Source organism: Cryptotermes secundus, unplaced genomic scaffold, assembly GCF_002891405.2.
Source record: "Cryptotermes secundus unplaced genomic scaffold, Csec_1.0 scaffold26, whole genome shotgun sequence".
Lineage (NCBI taxonomy): Eukaryota > Metazoa > Arthropoda > Insecta > Blattodea > Kalotermitidae > Cryptotermes > Cryptotermes secundus.
The window spans coordinates 4,893,457-4,916,331 of record NW_019743656.1 but is presented as its reverse complement, the minus strand read 5'-3'; the positions used below and the strand labels follow the sequence as shown (position 1 = coordinate 4,916,331).

The window sequence follows — 22,875 nt, the reverse complement described above, 5'->3', positions numbered from 1 at the left end:
ACGGGCTGCAAACATATACGGCGAGAATTTTACCTTGAGAGTGTAGTGTCTTCAATTTGAAAACAATTTTTAAAAGTACCGCAATTAACCTTTTCTCCGTATTTCCTGTCGCTCTCATTTTGAAGCACAAGGCATCCGCGAAACGCTGCGTTTCACTTCAGTTTCTTAATCCTAAGGCAGTCAGTAGAGCTCCTTGGACGGGAGACCAGCCCGTCGCAAGGCCTCTACCTATACAAACACAGAATAAACGCAGACATACATCCATGCCTTGAGTGGGATTCGAACCCACGATCCCAGTGTTCGAGCGAGGGACAACATTTCATGACTTAGACCGCACGGCCATTGTGATTGGCAACCCCCTCTCTAGTCAGTTTAAATTAAAAGTCGAAATTTGTTACTTCCTTTGCATATACAGAGAAAAATAAGGCTAAACAGAAAAGGAGCCAACTGCCATGAACAAGGGCTTTTTTGCAAACAGCAATGGCAAGGGACAAGCATAAGCATAAGAAGAGACAAGACAGGATGAGGCAGCAGGATCCTAAAAAATGTTGGTACCTATCTACCAAATTACACTGCGTCACATTAACATTTATCGCCATGAGGATCTCGCATCTCATAAAAGAAAATCCGTTGCCTGTAGTCCGCAAGCGAATTATATCGACCGAGCGACCGCCGCTTGTCGGCGAAGTTAATGCCAACTTTTGCGGATAGAGGGTGTCGCGTGGTCAGCGCAACGAATTCCCACGACCGTTAACTTCGGTTTTCTAGACCGGCACAGCTACTTTTCAATTCAAATAGCTCCTCCATTATCCTCACGAGGCTGAGTGGACACCGTTCCAGACCCACTACTTCTCAGAAAATCTAGCAGCGCCGAGAATCGAACCCCTGGATCTGTAGCCAGGAACCACTAGACCACAGAGCATCTCATATAAGTTGTAATTAGTTTTGCCAGTCAGAAGGAAACTTACTGGTACAACTATCCCGGGATTTCTACTTCCACTGATTTTCATTTCAAAATAAAACTAAATAAAAGCGGGTCGTCACAAATTCGGTCACCACAAAAGGTAAATTCACCAGTCTTATCGCAAATGAATCGCCGCGGAAGACAGGTACAGTGCATACTGTCACGTATGAGGGGTTTGCGTGACGAATAATAATAGGTTCCGGATAATATGATTGGATTTATTATTTATTTATGACTTCCTAAGACCCGCTCCACTGGACTACGAGTGTATTCTCTTCCACTCTGACGAATGACGAATGACGAACGAAGAATCTCTCCCGGATGAATTATGCTGAGCATTCTCACGTGTCCTCCCTCTAAAACGTCGGGAGAACCGAATAGAGACCGCCACCTTCAACAGTTAGTTGCCATTCTGTTATTATTTGTGTTTTGTCCGTTGCTATGAAACGTGCCTACCAAACCGCTGTTCAGCAATGGATTATTCCGTGTCTATTCGTTAGAGCCGGAACGTGTGTTCGACGAGCCGTTGGCCAGCAACGGACTTCCGTTCTGGCTCCACTATTGCGACTTTCAAACGTCATGTCATAATACCATTTGTTGTAGCGTCTGAGTCGACTTGTGAATCTAGGGCTCAACAGCGTGAGGGGGAGGTGGGAACTCACTTGAAGAGTTCTTCATGCTGCTGAACTGTTGTGACACTAGCAGCACAACTTAAGAGAAACGTAAGAAAAACGAGTAAGCAGAGAGACCACTGAACAAAGTCTCCAAGTTTTCAACAAGGAAAGTTTCAAAACAATGGCAAAGGTGTGGTATAGGAGTAGAAAGAAACACGTTGTTTGTAATCGTGGTGGAATTATATAGGGGTAAAGCTGTCCCTAGCCGGCCAAATTGGCCGTGCGGTCTAAGGCATGAACTGTCTTCGCTCACACGAACACTGGGATCGTGGGTTCGAATTCCACTTAAAGGCATGGACGTTTGCGTTTACTCTGTGTTTGTGTAGGTAATGACCTTGTGACGGGCTGATCTCCCCTCCAAGGAGTGTTACCGATTGTCTTCGGATTAAGAAACTGAAGTGAAACAGAGCGTTTCACGGATGTCCTATGCTCCAAGAAGGAACAGCAGGAAAAAGAGAGAGAAAGTTGTCTGTGCTTAACTAATTAAGCACTATGCCATGAAGGCGTATCGGGGAGTGGATGTATAGACCAACATTTTCTTGACCTCGGCACTAGCTGGAGGTGAGCGGTTAGCTTCACGCCCCGGTCGCTTTAACCCCGGGGGAAGAGACACCGGTATCCATTTGATAGGAGGTTGGTTTAACCCCAGAGCCGGCCTAGACGATATAGAGGCGAGAAAATGTTTGCCCCTACCGGGACTCGAACTCCAACCTCTTCGGTCGTCCAGCCCGTAGCCAGTCGCTATGGCGACTAAATATTAAGAGAGTCGTAAAGGGTACCTGGTTGGTTATTAAGCGACGCGTCAGTATCGAGACTATAAAAGTACAGTATCGGATAACAAGATGATTATTGTACGGTAAACTGTGTGGCATTTAGAAGTTGTCACAGGCTACTCGCTGTACTGCCTCGGAATTTGTCTGCAGGGACTGCGGAAATCCAAAAAGATCATCAGCTAGGATAGCTGCTGACCCGGCAGAGATTCGATCTAAGCACCTTCCGAACACAACTCTACAACGTTACCGCTACACCATCCTGTTCGATGTCAAGAATAATGAAATGAGAAGTTCGGAAAGAACTAATCGCCTTTCTTTTCTTACGACACGGAAACGAAAAAATTGGGGGACACAAGACAAATAATATCATGTAATAACTACCAAAGGTCCGTTGCCTAGCAACAATACAGAAGGTGGGGACACAAACAGGAAGGTGATCTCACAAGTTTCCTAATAAATTTAAAGAGGCACAGGAAATTTTCCTCATAATCTTACCAACAAAAATTAGGGGGGATATACAGCCAGGTGAACAGACAAGGATACACAGACAGCAAGGTGATCTTATAAGCCTTTCATTTTTTTTCAAAATAAGGTAAAGATAAAGCTATCCGTGAGGAGGTCGTGGAGGCCTATAGGATTGTGAAACGTCAAAGCTCCCACATTTTCTAGACAATCGGCTCACAGATGGCGATGAGGTTGTCAGCCTCAAACACCGGCCGCCCTTTACCCCAGAAAGATTCCTGGTACTCATTTCTATTAGAGGCTTAGTCGACCCCAGGGTCATAGTGCGGTGGAAGGATTAAGTGGACTGAAGAAATTCAATCACGTCATCGGGAATCGAACCCACGACCTTCAGCCTTACAGAATAGTGCCTTAACCAACTACGCTATAGCATGCTCCCCAAAATAAGAAGAGCAGGCTAAAAAGAAATATTAGGAATCAGTTCCATGTTGTTTATTTAACGACGCTCTCAGTAATTCGGATCACGCAGAGATGAATAACGGAAAGGCGGGTGATCTGAAGGAAGCTGTGGCCTGATCGAGTATTATCCTGACGTTTACATGGACGGGGAGATAACATCCGCGAAAACCTCAGATAGGAAGGAAAAGTAAGCATCACAGCTCCTACCCAGACTCTTTCAAGCTTCGAGCAAGCGGTATTACTTTTGCGACGAACTGTACAAGGTCTCTATTAAAGCGCATGAAAAGTTTGAGATGTTGTCACAGGCCACTGGACGGGCACCTCCCTCCACCCCTACCCCAGGGCCAGGATCAGGAGGAATGTATGATATTGACGCATTCCCGGGTCTGCTCAGGACGTTATTAAAAACAGTGAGGTCAGCTCAAACAAGCATCGTCCATAAATCAGCACACACTGGACTATTTACTCTATGGCTTTGCTCTTTCAGGTTCTGTGGATTATACGGGCAGCTTCCTTACAGACAGCAGGCGCAGATTTCATGCGCTTCTGCAAAAAGTGCAGTGCCCCTAGCAAATGGGCAAGCTGCTCTCTGTCTTGTGGGTCTTAACGCTATGTAACCAGGACAGAACCAGACGTTTCGGAGGGACACATAGTTTCCATATTCAGGACTGAGAAGTAAGTTGGAGCTTCCTGCTTGCTTGTTGTATGGCTTACTCTTCGATATTATATTTAAGCATCCTGTTGCACTTTATACGATATATGATATAGCTCCCTCCTAAGTGCAACCATATTTATAGGTCTTTCGTTTTGTTCTTCTTTATACACTACATGTTTCGGCCCCAAACGGCCATCATCAGGTGTATACACTCACGTATCTGTTACACTGCACTTATTTATAACATTTAAAATTTAAAAACATGGGTCTTCCTGATTAGCACTTATAAAATCTTCGGTTCTATTTTAAAACCTTTAAATTTTTTTCTCTAAGTTTTAAATTTAAAAATGTCAGGGTTACTCGCCCTATATCTATAGTGCTGCAGCGGCTTCTTCTTGTTTCTAGTACTGTATATGTGTTATTCTGTGTAGTCTCCCTGTGTGCGTGTCGCTGCTATCTATACTACGTGTCTTCGATCCTGGAGATGGAGGCGATGTATCTCCGAAACGTCGGTTGACTTTCAACGGACAACACGATGTTATATTCCATAAGAAGGAACTATTTAACAGCCACCGTTGTTAGAACCACTGATCAAAAAATAACAATATATCTTCATATGATCTTTGTATGCGAAGATTTATACCTTTCTAGCCTACTTTCCTTAAATAATTATGCGATCACCATCGGCCGGCGCCGAAGGCTTACAACTTCATCGCCATCTGTGAGCAGTCTAGAAAATGTGGGATCCTCGACGTCTCACAACCCTACAGGCCTCCACGGCCGGTTACAGGGATAGCTATGCGATCACCATGCTGTCTGTGTGTCTGTGAATCCCCCTCCCAACAACTTTTGAATGGCAGAACAAATCTTTATGAAACTTGGTATGTATATCATGGCACGTGAGTCCATCTCAATCTCTCCCAACAACCTGTCTATATATATATCCCGTATCGTTGCTAGGCAACGGCGCAGTAAAAACGTCGCTGCAAAGAATACATATACAACAAGAATTGATGGACGCGTCGTTTTCTATGAGGTACGTCTCGTATCAAAGGAACGCAGATGATTAGTTCTTCCCAAAACTTATTTATTATGTGGCGGAAGAACATATTGCTGACTTCTAGACGCAGCAGAGGAAGGCGATATCTCGTACTACTAGACGGATTTAAAATAAACGCTGGGTGACGCTCCCAACGTATAGACTAACGACTGCTCACCTCGGGAGGGGGGTGGGGTGATAAATTGAGAAATGAATACGGAGCAATGGTAAGACTCGGAGAAGACACTCCTTCAGTGGAGTTTCGTTAACTACGTCACCTGGGATCGAACACGGGCCTCCGCAATGAGAAGCAAGAGTGCACTTGCATTCACAGCAGACATCCGCCCGCCCCCCAAAAGAAACCACAGTTCCCCGTAAAATTGTGCGCATAAAGCTCTGACGTACAAACATTGGTATGGAACAGCAGGGAAGAATATGTTTTGGTACGATGGCGTTTTATCAGTTGGCGTCCATTCCAGACTCCAGTGCTAGAGACAGAATATAACGCTGGAAAAGAGTCAACATGTCTGGGCTTCCTCTATTGGCAAGAGCTCATGAAGACTGGTCTTCTTTCTGTTAGCACAAGCTCTTTGTATTATGAGGAACTGAATACGGAGGAGCTGACAGACAGGATTAAGCGACGACAAATATTGGGAAGACAAAGGGAGCCAGCAATTGGCACGGAGACAATTCTTCAGACTGCCTGAGAACCTGACAATTCAATACTGCAAATGCAGCCTTTTCCTCAAAAAAGTAACACTGCATACCATATTATTTTTCATACTCGTAACAAAAGGTAAAGTTGTCTCTGTGCTTAATTAAGCACTACGCCCTGAAGAAGTATGGGGGAGCGGATGTATTGATTCACGTCTTCTTGGCCTCGGCATTAGTCGGAGGTTAGTGGTCACATTCACGTCCTGGTCGCTTTATGCCTGAGGAAAGAGATCCCGGTATCCACTGGATAGGAGGCTGGGTGGCCCCAGAACCGATATGGATGAAGTGGGGAAAAAAATCTTGCCTCTACCGGGGCTCGAACTCCGACACCTCAACCTTCCACCTAGTAGCCAGTCGCTATTTCATGCTCGTAATACATAAATAAAATTAATACATTTACCATGACAGGCTCTCCAAGTCTACCTCGTCACAACTATCGCAATAGATGGTAAGAATTAAGTTATCTCTGTAACAGGCCGTCGAAGTTCCCACATTTTCTAGACAATCGGCTCACAGATGGCGGTCAGGTTGTTATGCTCAGCCGCCGGCCGCCCTTTACTCCCACGAAGATACCTAGTACTCATTTCTGTTAGAGGCTGGGTCGTCCCCATAGTGCGGCTGGAAGGATTACTTCAGCTGTAATTAAAAGCAATTGTGGCTCTTCGTTCGCGACATCAGTGCGAAACTCAAAAGGGAAGTCCGACAGTGTGCGGATTGCTCAACCCGAAACATCAGCTGCATCTGCTTCAGCCATAAAGCTTCATTTGGTTAAATGCTCTTATGTAATGTGTGTAAAATATCCGTTGCAGTGCAAAGGTACGGTATTTGGGTCGCAGCGCAACCGACGACATGAAAACGAATCGCTTAACATTCTCAATCTCGGGACTAGATGCAGAAAAGTGGTTAGCTTCACGCTTCTGTGGCTTCACTCTCAATATCCACTGGACAAGAGACTGGGTGGGCCACACAATCCGTGTGAACACCACAGAGGAAGGAAAATATCTTGCTTTTTCTAGGAATGGAATTCCACTACTGGGCTATCCAGCCCACAGCGAGGTCGCTATATCGACTGAGCTAACCCGCATCCTATACACAAGATGTGGCAATTCCAGCAGCGGCAGTTTTCCCCTAGCAGAGCGCACTGCATTCAAAATTAAGCTATTCATTCCCTTACACGAACACAAATCGATGTGTTTGCTGCAATTCCGGGTTTCCGACTGCGGGGGTTGAGGGAGTGGAGGAGGAGGGAGCCCCTAGTCATTTGCCAGGCTTCATAAGGGTGGCAGCGCTATGAACACTGGAAGCGTCCAGTGTTAGTGGGACCTATACAGGATTTGCTTATATGAAGCTCTGGCTTTGGATATACTCGTAATGGCCGTTTTGACTAATGGGACGCACTAAAGATCCTCCTGGGGCATAAAACTGCACTGAAACTCCTGGGATAACCCAGTCAGTAGAGATACTAAGCTACGGCCTGGACGACCGAAAAATCGAGGTTCGATTCCGGCAGAGGCAAAAGATCCTTACCTAGGCAGCGACCTCAGATAGGCCTTCGGGCTAACAAATTATTCTACCCGCCAGATACTCGTTCTCTTTCCCCGGCAGTAAAGAGGCCGGGCCGTGTAGCTGATCACTCCCCTACATCTAGTATTGAGGTTAAGTATCCGTGGAATTATACCTCCAGTTCACCCATACGTCTTTATGTGGGACTTAAACCATGCAACTATTAAGTAACAGGCAAAGTTAAAGTCCCTGTGCTTAACTACTTAAGCATTATGCAATGAAGGCATAGGGGGGGAGTGGATGTATAGATCCACATTTTCTTGACGTCGGCACTAGTTGGAGGTGAGTGATCAGCTTCACGCCCCTACCGCTTTACCCCCGGGGAAACAGCCCCCGGTACCCACTGGATAGCAGGCTCGGTGTGACCCATAGCCGGTCTGGACGATATAAAGAAAACATTCTGACCCTACCAGGATTCGAACTCCGTCCCCTCGGTCGTCCAGCCCGTAGGCAGGTGCTATACCGACTGCGCTACCACGGCCCACATTAAGAAACAGTGACTAGAGAATATAGACAGCATTCTATACAACTGTAGCCTATACATTTAGTTATCTGTAGCTCATTTAAGGCCGCTGTAGGTATACAATGTCAGAAGTTAGAGTCACTGGTCAATGATGAAGTGGAAATAATCCGGGATCTGCACCAGAATTTGTCTGCAGGTAGGTATCAAGAGCTTTCCCCGGGGTTAAGCAGCAGAGGCGTGAAGCTGACCATTTACCTCCATCCAAGAATTAGTAGGTTTCTTACTTTCTCGATTGTCCGGTATTCTAAAAACTACTGAACACGTTTGGGAAGCTGGACCTGTTTCCTCAGGTGAGGGGGGTCCCAGAGAAAGGGCTAACCTCAATCACTGGACAGCCCATGTCAATATCATTATAGCTATACGAGTATAAATACCTGAGAGCAGACTTTGCAGAAGGAAGATAACATGAAGAAGCCTGGTCTCAGGTATTCCCACAGCTATACTGACATGGGTTGTCTTGTGACTATGGTTAGCACTAAAGGACCCAACAAAGTGTCTCTCCCTCACCTGAGGAAGGAAACAGATCCAGTTTCCGAATGTTGTGTTCTACAATTTTTTGAATACCGGACGACGGACAAAGTTAAAAAAAAATCCGTAATTTTGTTATACACCATCGTCAGAATCCCTTAGAATCTGCTCATCTCCATCCAGTGCAGATGTCAAAAATGGTGGAGCTATACCTCCACTCCCCCCTATATCTTCATGTAGTGATTAAGTAATTAAGCACAGGGTCAGATTTACCTTTCATCACTTCATATTTTGGTCTGTGCCTTCCACGTCCCACAGTTTTTGCTCCCAATTCCCGGAATCGTCCACGAACCAATTTATACATTTCCCTATTCAGAGGTCACATTTTCATTAAATGCAAAAGCGAGATCGTTCACACACACATTGCTGCCATCCTCCCTCCAGTATTCACCATTCAGCGGACCGAGTTAGCGCCCTTGATTAGACGCGCACACGTATGCAGTTACAGCAAATGCAGGCTAATCACAATTGCCAGGAAATCATGTTTGAAAGTGAACACAATTCATATTGCATTGATGTCATTATCTTTTCCTCATTACGTATAACGTATGATAAATAACAGAAATGTCTACAGTCAATAAGTCGGTAGGTATAGCGACTAGGATGTACGACCGAGGAACTGTGATTCGATTCCATACAGGGACAAGATATCTCATCGAGACGGCTCACCCAGCCTATCAAATGAGTACCGTGAGCATTTATATGGTGATAAAACGGCCAAGGAGCGTTGCTGACGCTCGCCTTAATCTAGTACCGAGGTTAACAACGCGAGAAGCTACCATTAGTCTTCATGGCGTGGTGCAACACACACTGTCTGCGTGCAGAGGATCCCTTGTTACCAAGGCGTGGTCCGTCCTCAAGGTGCGGAAGCAGGCGATGGAGACCTGCGAGTATACAGAATAAGCCGTCCAGGACAAGCGACAAGGGGTGGTCCTATAACTTTGAGGCTAACAACAGAAGGGGGTTGCGAAATGATACATAGGCCCTCGGATTTAGAGAGCTCACTGAACAAGGTAATGAATATTTAGGTCCCATACAAGGCAAGGAATTTAACTAACTGAGCAACTATCAGCTTTTCAGAAGGGGTCTGTTCCCTGGACTTACTATTTAGTTAGTTATTATAGTGGTACTGAGGGAGGGCACGCGGTAGAGTAGTTGGTTGAGGCACTATGCTACAAGCTGGAAGGTTGCGAGTTCGAGTCCCGATGAGGTGGATTTTCTTTTTCAATTTACCTAATCCTTCCAGCCACACTGCGGTCCTGGTGTCGACTCAGCTTCCAAAAGAAATGAATACCAGGAATGTTCCTGGGGGTGGGGTAAAAGGCGGCCGGCGCGTAAGTCTGATCTCACCGCCCGCATTAGGTGAACTGAAAAATCTAATGACCTCATCGGGAATCGAGCCCACGACCTTCCAACTTATAGCATAGTGCCTCAACCAATTCCGCTTACAGAATGCTATACACACACACACACACACAAAGGAAACAAGGACTGGAAACACGCATCTCCGAAACGTCGGTATCATAGCCCACATCCACTCCGCGCAACAACACAAGTATAGAATTATCACCAGTGAGGCTCTCTGCGTTTCCGCATCCTTCTGCTTCAGCTATTCGATGAGGTAACGAACGTACTCCCAGTGTCGTACAGCCACATAGCCACATTTTGTGAGCGCGTGATAAAAATTACAACAAAAAATGTTCCAAAATGTCATTTCCTTTTAACTGAAATACATTCGGGTCTCAATTTCTTTGTTCACTCTCGTGAAGAGCGAGGGAAACTCAGGATAAAACAAATGAGAAACTCAAAACACAGTTTACAGCATTTTCTCGCACAAAGAGCTCGAGCCAGCAGAAAGGAAATGGATCTAGTTTACTAAAACTGGTGACGGGGAGGAAAGAGGTGTATTTCTAATAGAAAGGAAAGCAATTCTGCTAACGTTTCGTGCTGTAAAACAGAGGGCGAACTGTCTGTACAGCGTTGTATACGCGCTATCCTTTAACGACGTCACGTCCTCCTAGCATTGGTCAATAGCTGTATTGCTGCTGGTCAATATCTCCCCAGACAGCTGTCTACACGTGATATGATCACTGCAGTACTAGTCCTACACAATGCGCGTGCGCGGGGAGCCCTCATTTTTGTTACCTGTAATTACATATTCTCCACGCAGTCCAAAAAGTGCACATTTCCCGTATATACAGAGGCCACAAATGCCAATCTTCATTCCACCAAATTCTCCATCATCATAATCACCCGGGGCAGGCTACAATAGGCCAATCAGTGGCCGCCGTGCCGAGTGGACCCAGTTGGACTCCACCCCCCCACTAAGCGAAATTTTTAAAAACATACCCGCAAGTGTTTGACAGCAATAAAAATCTGGTCGTGAGCTCCAGATGGGTGCTTTATTCCAAGACTGACTCGTCGACTGACCGTCGGTCGTAACTTAAGACTCAGCCTCAAATAACTACCATTTCGGAAATCTATTTCGGGGCAATAAGATATGATATAACAACCGAACATTCAGACATTAAATTGCAATTTCAAAGTTATGTTCGATGTGAACACTAACAAAGTAAAGTTGTCTCCGTGCTTAATTGATTAAGCACTACGCCATGATGGCGTATGGGAGAGTGGATATATAGATCCACACATTCTTCACCTCGGCACTAACTGCAGTTGAGTGGTCAGCTTCAGGTCCCGGCCGCTTTACCGGCGGGTAAAGAGCCCCCGGTACCCACTGGATATTCATTAATGATAACTCTATATGCATCAAGTTGGCAATCCAGTACCACCGGTACATTTTGCAGGGATCATGCGTGTTCGATTCCTGATGAGGTCAGTGGGATTTTCTATTGACATAATCCTTCCAGCTGCACTATGGCCCTGGAGTGGACTCAGCCTCTAACAGAAATGAGTACCAGGAATCTTCCTGGGGGTTCGGGGGCGACCGGCGAGTGAGGCTGACCTTACCGCCATCTGCGAGCCGACTGTCTACAAAATGTGGAAGCCTCGACGTCTCACAACCCTATGGTCTCCATGACTAGTTACAAGGATAGCTTTACCTTTTACAGTACATTTTGCAGCAAAGAGAATTTACCCTCTACACAAACAATCTGTCTCACACAACTGTTTCGGGGGAACCTGCTGCCTGAATCTTCGCGGCAAAAAAAGGGATGTGGAGACAGCGGTAGCAGGTTCCTCGTTAGTATCAGACCACATGAAGTCACGCCCCACAATACTGTAAACAACAAAGTAACATTTGACTCTCACGGCACAGTGAAAAACACTTTACTGACAGGTTGTCGGTTTCAATACCCTGGACACCCATTGTCTAGGCTTCATAAAGCAAGAAGTTCTGAGAAGCGCTAATCGCCTACTTTCTTTGATACCATACGGACCACACAGAATACAAAAATCGGGGGAGCACAGACAGCAAGGTGCTTTCACAAGCCTAAAAACTTAGGTGGAATAAACACAGACAGACAGCAAGGTGATATCATAAGCTTCCTCCTATTTCTTTCACGATAAGGGAAGTAGATTAAAGACTGTACTTTACGCAAATAGTGGATTTATAAGTTCTGTGTCATACTCATAACAAAAATCGGTAATATCCCCGAGCCGTTTCTTTAAAATCAATTTTAATATTATCATCTTATCTATGCCTATATCCCACAAGTGACATCTCCTGGTTTTCCGACTAAAAACACGTTATCCTTATGTATTAGAGCCTGCAACTTTCTTTAGTATTTATTTTTTCAAGCAGTCACAAACTGAAGCAGAAGAAGGTGTTTGAGTCAGTATTACAGTGTCCCACTTTATCAAAAATAAATCCTCTATAATACAGCAACAATTACAGTATCATTGTTCTATCAAGTTCAGTATCATAGTACTATGCAGTTATAATTCAAGAACTATTCAATTTGTTGATGGTAGGATTTCTTGATGAACTTATTTTTAACAATTTCCTGTTCAAACATCAACGGGCTTTATGCTAGTGTTAAAATAAATTCACTAAATTTTACTAACCACAGAGGCGATTATAGATGTTATGTCGCTAATATTCACTGTTAATAGGATTACTATCTCCATCTGCATGGTGTGTTCTTGTTACATTCATACAGACCCCATGAAAGTGCAAATACATTTATTCCACTCCAGGAGCGCAACCGAAGTTTTCAATGGCTGTATAGTTCGTTGGCTTTGGGTGCAGTAAACGTCGTAAAACAGTTTAAGCGCTATACTGGATGAAATTCAAACGGATTAACACAAATTCACTATCTATACAAGTCCCTTTATAATGGGAGTTTGCAGGCAACAAACTCCCCAACTCTACTCTCTTTGACGTCTCTCCAATGCGAGGGTTGTTGAAATACAGGAAGTCACACCCAAGAGTATACTAAAAATCTAATTACAGATACAAACGTTAATACTCTATACAGGCACAATTTTGTCAATTCCCACCTCTAGCTACAATTTCCATACATAATCATGCCACTAACTTAACTGCTACAAATGAAGGCCTTTATAAGACATCATGAAATCGTGATTTCGCTAAATATGGACGCTCGAACTTGTAAAAGTTCTGGAAAGACAGCTTGATAAAATAATAATAGTAATAATAATAATAGTAATTACCAGGGCTATCCTATTCTGGGGCAAGAATCGATAGTGAACTCGGTATGTATAGAGATGGGGTACGAGCTGGAAGGCCTGGATTCCATTTCCGGCAGTGCAATATTTTTCTCTTCTCCATAACATCCACACCGACTCCGGGGCCTAGTCATCCACCTCCATCTAGTGCCGAGGTCAAGAATGCGTGCATCTATACCTCCACTCTCCCATACGTCTTTATGGTATAGTGCTTGGCTAATGAAGCACGGGGGCAACTTTATCGCCAGCTATCGACAGTCAAGGCAGAGAGCCTCACCGACATCCGTGAGGGGAGCCCCGACGTCTCACAACCCTATGGGCCTCCACGGCCTGTTACAGCTTTACCTGCAAGCACGATTCAGAATGCTGGCCCAGGCGCTGTAACCTAGCAACGCTGCGCTTTGTATTACTGTGACTACAAAGCTGATTACCTCTTTTGTTTCCTGTCTTCAGATCCACCTGTTGGATATAATTCATGGGAGTACATCAACAATTTCTACCACAGCAACGCACTGAACTAGACAACTGTTTCATGCTCCAATTACGGCTTAGCCTGAACAACACGAGATGTGACTGGCACAAATTAAAATGTATATACGTGAAGGCAGGTGCAGAAACTGCGTCATGGCGCGAATACAGGATGTAGGTGGGGAAGACGTATCCCGGATATTGCATACTGAACTAGGAAATGTGTCACGGCGTTGCAATGCACATGTATAGGGAACTAAACTGTTAATAAATGCAGCAACGAGAGAAAAGTCTGGGGGTTCCCCCGTACCCTAGGAGGGTCATAGTGCCGCGGGGTTCGGAACCAAGAATGGCTGCTTGCAAGGACCAGCAGCACTTCATCCGACCGACCGTACCCTAGCAATACCAGAAAGAAGTATGGATTTTCCCCCGTATCTTAACAACACCAGAAAGTATTCTGGGGTTTCGCCCGTATCCTAGTAACACCAGAAAGTGGAGTTTCCCCCGTATTCTAGCAACGGCAGAAAGTATTCTGGAGTTTCCCCCGTAGCCTAGTAACAGCAGAAAGTAGTCTGGGGTTTCCCCCCGTATCCTAGAAACACCAGAAAGTAGTATGGATTTCCCCCGCATTCTAGCAACACCAGAAAGTATTCTCGGGTTTCCCCCGTACCATAGCAATACCAGAAAGTAGTTTTGGGTTTTTCCCCGTATTCTAGCAACGGCAGAAAATATTTTTGTGTTCCCCCGTATCCTAGTAACACCAGAAAGTATTCTGGGGTTTCCCCCGTACTATATCAATACCAGAAAGTAGTTTTGGGTTTTCCCCCGTATTCTAGCAACGGCGGAAAGTATTCTGGAGTTTCCCCCGTATTCGAGCAACAGCAGAAAGTAGCCTGGGGTTTCCCCCGTATCCTAGCAACAATCCCGCTGTTCACACGATCTCTATGTCCTTCTTACCAAAGATGTAACTGGGAAATACGCTGGCCTGGACACAACCTCATGCATGCTTTCAAGTGTCCAAAAACTAACCCGAGGAGGTCCTCTACTGTCACTTCAAATTTGGTCGAAATGGGCGCGGTCGGTATGGTAAATAGCTGCTGGCCCTCGCCGGCACAGTCACTCTTAGTTCCGAGTTCCACGGGACTCACGGCCGTATTTTACTGTCTCACGATTCCGGGAGCCGTGGAAAGCCTCTCGCAATGGGTACAACGATGTGCAGGTATAGAAACAAAAATCACACATAAAGGTAAAGTTGCCCCTGTGCTTAGCTAATTAAGCACTTTTCCATGAAGACGTAGGGAGTGAATGTATACATCCATGTTTTCTTGACCTCGGCACTACTTGGAGGTGAGTGGTCGTCTTCAAGTCCCGGACGCTTTATAACCGGAGAAAGAGCCTCCGGTACCCATTGGGTGGAAAGCTGGGTAAGCCCCAGAGCCGGTCTGGACGACATAGAGAAGTGAAAACTCTTGCCCCCACCGGGTACCCCCATGAAATGCTGCAGAGGGACTTTGTGGGTTGACACTGCAGCCAACAACTCGACTGCAGAGTTCCGAAGGGTAGGGCTGGAAGGGAAGCGGACGTAGCCTAACTGAGATATTATCCCGGCATTTGCACAGAGGAACTGAAACCTACCAAAAAAAAACCCCCTCAGATTACTTGGTGTCGCGAGCAAGATTCGAACCGAACACCTCCAGAAAATCACTCTAGAGTGTTACCGCTAAGCCAACCCGCTCAGTTATGTAGGTTCAGATGGGAAGGTAAGATTAAAATGGCTAAAGAAACAGGGTTCAGAGCTGTGGATTGGATTCATGTGGCTCTTGTGTAATAAAACTTGAAATTCCGTGAAAGGCAGCGAGTTACTTAGCTAGCAGAGTGGTGAAATCCTATGCGGTGGGCCACAAAGCTACATTCCTTGAACCCCTTGACCTCGTAACTCGGAAAGGAGAAACAAAACTGTGCTTGGATTCTTGGTGGAAACAAAATTATGATGTGAACTCTTCCATTCCATAGGCCTGCAATAAATTCTGATCCCCTTAAGAACTAAGGGAACTTTTCCATGGGAGCGTTCGTAAACAAATAAAATACATTAACCCTTTTAGGGATAAGACAGAGCAGGGGTCTACAGCCTAGCTGCATTTGTCAGTACAACTGTCATGAGGCAACACTACTGGGCCCAACATTAATATTATTCTCTGGTTCTCTTTCAGTCAAAAGATGCAAATATTATTATTTATTCTGAATATTCTTTCAACACATCACGTATATTAATAGGCAAATATGCAAGAATAGGAGTTGAGATAGCACAGCTGATATAGTGAGATGCTATGGGCTGCATGACTAGGGTTCGATTCACTGGAAGGGCACGATTTTTCTCTACTTCACAGGATCCAGACCGGCTCTGGGGCCCACCCAACCTACTATCCAACGAGGTAAGGGGGCGATTTCCTCGGGGGTATTATTATTATTATTATTGGAAGGGGTGGATATCCCCATGCACCGCGACCAGTGGTCTATTGTACGTTCCCCTGTGATATTCCACCAGTCTCTATACCCTATCGGTACTGGTGCGTGCCATCAGTCTCGACTCAGCCAGCGAGTTCGGCCTCTACTGGCTCAGCGGTATCTAGATGCTTCCCCCATCTATCAGAGGCGTTAGAGACTATTGTTGGGCGGGAAATGTCCTTATAATTTGGCTCAGAAGTTTCTTATGCATGTTAACAGAGTTTCGATTAGCGGATTCCACGCACAAATCCATCTTATTGGTTCGCTTGGGTGGATGTTCGCTTTCTGCTACGCATTCGTGGCTAGGCTCCACATATTAATCAAATTTAAAAACTGAGAAATCGGCATATAAGAAGTTAACATTTTTTTGTTCTGGGATATTTTGCATTCATCAGTCATCTGTTCTGTAACATGTGGAGTTTTTGGATTTCAGATGTTTTTAAATAATATTGAAATATTCAATCCATGCCTCACAGACAACAGTCCCTACTATAACTGAGTGGTTAATACTGTTTAGGTAAATATTCGCTGTTCCTGAGAATTATATGAAACACATACATACGCTGCGTGGGCAAAAATATGGAATTCTTTAACGTTAAAACAAACAGTGCATAATTAATGTGTTAAAATGAATTCTCCACTGATTTTATGAAGAAACCGGAAGGATTTACTGGCAAATTCCTGGAAATATTAAGACCTACCCTCTCGAGTGACATTCTCTGAATATTTGGAGCAGTACTTTCACTAATGCAACATACCAACCTCTGCTTAAGTCTCGAAAATAATTCCCTGTATAACGGACTCGCCCGTACTCCGTTACACACCTTCCCTCAGCCATTCGTGTGCCATACTCTTACCCCTGCCTTCTCTGCTACGTTCAAACAATCTAGCCTCAGAAACTAACCAACTTCAAACCAGCTTACGTCACAAACTACACAAATTTCAAACCATCTTCTCTAACAAATTAACTAAACTTAAACCATCTTCTTTCAACTAAACTTCAAATCACATTGTCTCACAAAACTAACCCAACTTCAAACCATATTCTCATAAAATTAACCAAGCTTCAAACCATCTTGCCTCATAAAACTAACCAAACTTCAAACCATATTCTCATAAAACTAACCAAGCTTCAAACCATCTTGCCTCACAAAACCAACCATACTTCAAACCATATTGTCTCTTAAAACTAACCAAGCTTCAAACCATCTTGCCTCACAAAGCTAACCAACCTTCAAACCATCTTGCCTCACAAAACTAACCATACTTCAAACCATACTGTCTCTTAAAACTAACCAAGCTTCAAACCATCTTGCCTCACAAAACTAACCAAACTTCAAACCAGCTTGCCTCACAAACTACATACATTTCAAACCATTTTCTCTATCACATTAACCAAACTTCAAACCAGCTTGCCTCACAAACTACATAAATTCCAAACCATCTTCTCTAACAAATTAACTAAACTTCAAACCATCTTGTCTCACAAACTAAACCTCAAAATATCCTGTCTCACAAACAAACTTAACTCCATGAAGCAGGGTCCTCCATGGGAAACAGCTGCTCAGCCACTTAAGAAATTCCCAGCATTTTATGGAAATCAGAGGTTCATTACCGCGTTCGCAAGAGTCCGTTACTGGCGCCATCCTGAGTCAGGTGAATCCAGTTCACACCTCCATCCTAATTCTCTAAGATTCATTTTAATATTAACTTCCCGACTAGGCCTACCTCTCCTAATAGGCTCTTTCCTTAGAGATTTCGCCACCAGAAATTTCTATGAGCTTCTCTCCCATGCGTGCTACAGTCCCTGTCCTACAATCCTTCCGTAATTATCTCAACAGTATTTGGCGAGGAGTAAAAATTATGTAGCTACCCATTAAGCAATTTTCTCCAGCCTGCTGTTACTTTCTCCCTCTCAAATCCTAAATTACCCCTCGGTAACCTCTTCTCAAACAACCGTAGTATAAAGTTGTTCCCGACAGTAGCCATGGACTTGAGATGTTCCAAATACGTGCTGGTAACTGGACGTTACCGTTATCAGGTGCAGGAGCGAAAAGGTTTCTGATGAGCAATGTTGTTATATAGTAAAACCGTTAAGCTGCTGCTAGGAATTATAGTAACACAGGGTGCCAGCAGATTGCAGCACACGCTGATAGAAAAAAAAAAAACTCCGTGATTTAGTCCGCAAGCGAAGTATACCGACCGAGCGACCACCGCCTGTCGGTGAAGTTAGTGCCACCTTCAGCGGATAGAGGTTGTTGCGTGGTCAGCGCAACGAATCCCCACAGCTGTTAATTTCGGTTTTCTAGACCGGAGCCGCTATTTCCTTGGCACTAAAGCCCTACTGGGCCTAGGCCTTCCTCCATGAANACACAAACACAGAAAAACGCACACACAAACTAAACATCCATGCCCTGAGTGGGATTCGAACCTACGATCCCGGTTTCCAAGCGAGCGAAGACAGTACATGCCTTAGACCGCTCGGCTACCGTGACCGGCATAGCTCCTCAATTATCATGACGAGGCTGAGTGGACCCCGTTCCAAACCCACTACTTCTCCGAAAAAATCTGGTAGCGTCGGGAATCGAACCCGGACCTCTGAATGTGTAGCCAGTAACTTGCCACTAGACCACAGAGGCGGTCATACGCTGACAGAAGGTAGTACTAATTCTACAGGTAGGTGTATTTGCCAACAATAGTCTACCTGCCGCCATTTGCATGAAAATGTTTAGTTATAACAAGTTCCTGAAACCTGTAATTTCTAATTTCTTTTTCAATTATGAATGCTATGGCTGGGCTGCGAGTGCGTCGAACGAAGCCCCCAATAAAAATCATGCTTTGACACGCCATCTTTAGAATATTTTGATGTACCACGCATGAACATACAACCGAACAAGATCACAGGAGGGTATGGTAAGGTGAAGTTTTCTGTGCCTGAATAACTGAGCACTACGCAATGAAAACGAATGGAGGAGTGGAGGTATAGCTCCACCATTTATATTCTTAGCAAGATCTATTGGTGAGGGGCGAGTTTCACGCCATTTTCGCGTTATCCTAAGGAACCATACCCCGATACCCGTTATATAGGAGGTCGGGTGGGCTCCAGAGCCGGTATGAACCTTATGAGCATAGAAAACTCTCTTGCAGCTGCCTGGAAGCAAATTCCTATTCTTCGGTCGTCCATCCGGTAGCCTAGTCGCTATAACCTTATGATATACCGACGTCCCCAACATATATCGCAACAACTGTTTGCTAAACTGTGGTACGTTCGTGGAGTCCGTCTAATTAGGGCCTCGCATGCCGTTCCTAGCAAAGGGGGAGAGAAAAGTCGAGAACAGACGCGGGAGAATAAGTTATAACGTCCGCGACACAATGAAAGCCTTCCGCACAAACGAATCCGATCTGTTCTCAAACTTAACAATACGCCACGGCGATTAATTACCGTCCCCCGCCCACTGATGGAACCTCTGCTAAATCTCACTGCTCCAAAAGGAAGATGGGGGAGTTCACCAAACGCGTAACTGTACGGCGTGAGGTGCGCTGTAACCATGGAAACATGATCCACGTTGCCTGATGAGTTTTCCTGCTTGCAGGTAGGAACGTTACAAGGAGAAAGAAGTGCTGCGTGCGGAACGAGATTTCTAGTATAATGATTTGAGTTCCTATTATAATGTAGTCAAGTCCTCATGATGACGTTACGATTCACGTCCATATCTAATGACGGATCAGCCTCAAAAATTTTTAGGCACACGATACTAACGGCACCGCAAAACTTCGAACGGACATTTAGAAATTGCAACTGACTTTCTGTAGAGGAATAATCTGTGGTTATTGACAGTCAGATCAAGAGCGGTTCAACACAGGCTACAAACTGTCACGAGGGATGATGTGAACAGGGTCACATTGAGTCTGTGACAGCCCTCACGTTCAGGTCTGAAAACTAATTAATTTGATGGTTTCCGAATGCAGAGCTTATGGCCTCCTGGAAATTGTTCTATGTTTATAATCAGTGAATAGGAAGACTAGAAATACTGTCACGTCGTATGAGTGTGACTCTCGACGGGGTTTCGGAGTGGATATTGGATTTATTGACCACTTATACACATGACTTGGAACTACAAGCAATTACAGCGCCACCACTAATCTCCACAACTCATAAATCACCAGAAAGCTCGCTAAGCCTTTTTCCAGCCTGCTGTGTCTTCACCAGACGTATCCTGGTAACGGCTTTAAGAGTGGTGATTCTTCAGCTTCCGCGCTCAAGTCCTCTCCGAAAGGTGGCTCCCTTCCAACTCTCTTCAAACTGTCCCTTTTCTTTGCAGTCTACCATACAGAACTGACTTGGTCAAAAAGAGCCAGTCTTATTGAGACTGACGGACGGCCGGTCGGTCGGTCGGTCGGTCGGTCAGTCAGTAAGTCAATAAGTCTTGGTTTCGAGCGCCTTCTGGGGCTCGTGACCTGATATTTATTACTGTTTGACAGTTACGGTCTTGTTTTTGTGGGGTGCCCTCTCTGAAGAGAGGACAGGTCTGTCTTTTGTATATGCTGCTGGCCCTCCCCAGGACAGTCTTTATCGGGTCCGAGTCCCTTGTGAGTCGCAACCATATTTTGTTGCCTCAGATTTGATACTTCCCTTTTTCGTCGCCTCCTACGACTCGCAGGGTCACGTTAGAGGTATTCGACCCCGCCTCCACGCGGGTAACTGACTTGGTTGCCCCAATTATCTTCCTTATAACTCCTTTGCAAGGACCGAGCAGAAAACACCCTTTCCAACAATGCCTCTATTGTTGCATACGTGTATGTTGCCGTGGGAACGTGTTTACCGAGCCGTTGCCTAGAAACGGCTCTACAAGCTACAATATGAGCGGTCTGACGTAGCGGTAACGCTCGTATTCGGGAGACGCTTGCCGATCGAGTTCCAAGAATATCATTGTCCTCTGGAATGTGGCGCCGTGTAGTCGGAGATGGTTATCGAAGTCAGAAGTGAAAATGCAGTAAGTCTCTCAGATATACCGATAACAATCTACCAGGCTACATGATGACATTTCACAAAGCTAATATCCACGGTCACCGAAGTGATTACATCAAGTTTCGAAAGTTATAAGAAATCGTAAATTCTAGACGCTCTTTATGCGAAAACAGAAATCGGTACAGTCACTGCACATACTTTTTCATACGCGAGTCTGGGCCCGTAGTGCGCGTACCGTTTATTTTCCTAAGATACATTCTATGCCAGCGTTTCTCAACCGCCGGGCCGCAGCCCGGTACCGGGCCCTCGTCTTATATATATATATAAAAAAAAAAGAATTTACCGGGCCGCGTTCTCACAAAGGTTGAGAACCACTGCTCTATGCTACTTCGTTTATGGAGATGTCCTCTTTAAATTACTGAAATTGCATCAAAACCGCTTGAGTCGTTTTCGACAAATTCGCAATATTGTAGTGGGGGGTCTTGTTTGAAAGGCGCCTGTTTTTAAGAGATAGAAGGCCCATATTCACCGGGCACTAACCCATAATGGAGGCCGTGCCATAGCTCAAGCGGTTAGTCGCTGGCTTCCCACCACGGCGGCCCCGGGTTCGATCCCGGGTCAGGTCAAGTGGGATTTGTGGTGAACAAAGTGACGTTGGGGCAGGTTTTCTCCGAGTACTTCGGTTTCCCCTGCCAATCTTCATTCCACCAACTGCCCCACAGTCACCCTCACCTATCATCTGGGGTTGGTACAATAGGCCAGAAGTGGCCACAGTACATGGCCATTACCGGTAAAAAACCCACAATGGATAAACTTTCAAATGCGGAATATGAATAAAACCATTCAAATCGCCTGGGAGCTAGCAAGCAGCACAGATATGCACACTCGGAGGGGGGGGGGCTAAAAATTGTAAGTGTATCAAAATCCCTAGATCGATTTGCCCCCATATCACAATATGTTCCTATACTAAGTACATAATCATGTAAGTACTCGTAGTATATAATACTTCTAAAAGAAAAAAAACAAAACATATCCCCCAAAACGTCTTACAAGACGTCTGAACGTTCCTCGATTTCGTGAATATTGAAAACGAGACACGCTAAGGTTCAATTTCCTCTTTCAACTAAAGTGATATGATTCGTGGCCTGCATTAATTTTGCTTAAAGCTTCCTGGATAAAAGAAGCATTTTCGCTCTTTATGTTTTCAATTAGCTTAAGCGGTGCTCCAAGCAGAAAATGGTTAAGATCGCGTGTTCCTTTAGGTTAGTATAAGCCATGAAAAGTAACTTTGCTCATGGATAGAAGCGTCATTCGGATGGGAAGTGATCAGGGGAGAAACTGTTCATTTTGGTAATAGCAGGCATTACGTTCTTCTGCGGGGAAACACTGCGTATTACCAAAACATCACTGAGTACAGGCGTACTAAGTACCTTCGCGTGCACAAACTACGATCATGCCAAATGCCAATAAGTGAGAGTCACTACACGGAAAATGTGAATCCAAATACACCGAAATTAACAATAATGCCAGTGCTGACAATGAGAAAAATTATATTTGGATGAACACAAGAGTAAAGAGGACTAAGTCCACGAACATTTTGGGTGAACGCAATGTCCAAATCTTAAGCGTATAAGAGATAAGACTCGAAGGGTCCTCCGAAACGTTTGTAGACTTCGGCAATAAAACCCCGAAGACCGTACCCCTCACGGCGATAGCTGTGAGAAACTCAAAAGGAAAAACACAGAGACTGTTTAATCCCTGTCAACAGTTTCCAGAATGGGCACTGAATGCTTCAATGATGAATGAACAGAGAAGCAATAGAGATCAACTCCTGAATTACTATCCTAGCATTTATAACGAGGGACTGAACAAAACCACGAAAACTCGTCAGGAAAGCCCATACCTGGGCCGATATTTGCACCCAGCACC

General features: G+C 44.9%; 1 protein-coding gene across 2 annotated transcripts in view; it reads right to left on the bottom strand.

Annotated features, from left to right (window-relative positions):
- LOC111874141 (amyloid-beta-like protein) overlaps positions 1 to 22,875 on the bottom strand; it is a 217,924-nt gene that overhangs the window by 120,476 nt on the left and 74,573 nt on the right. The window lies entirely within an intron of this gene.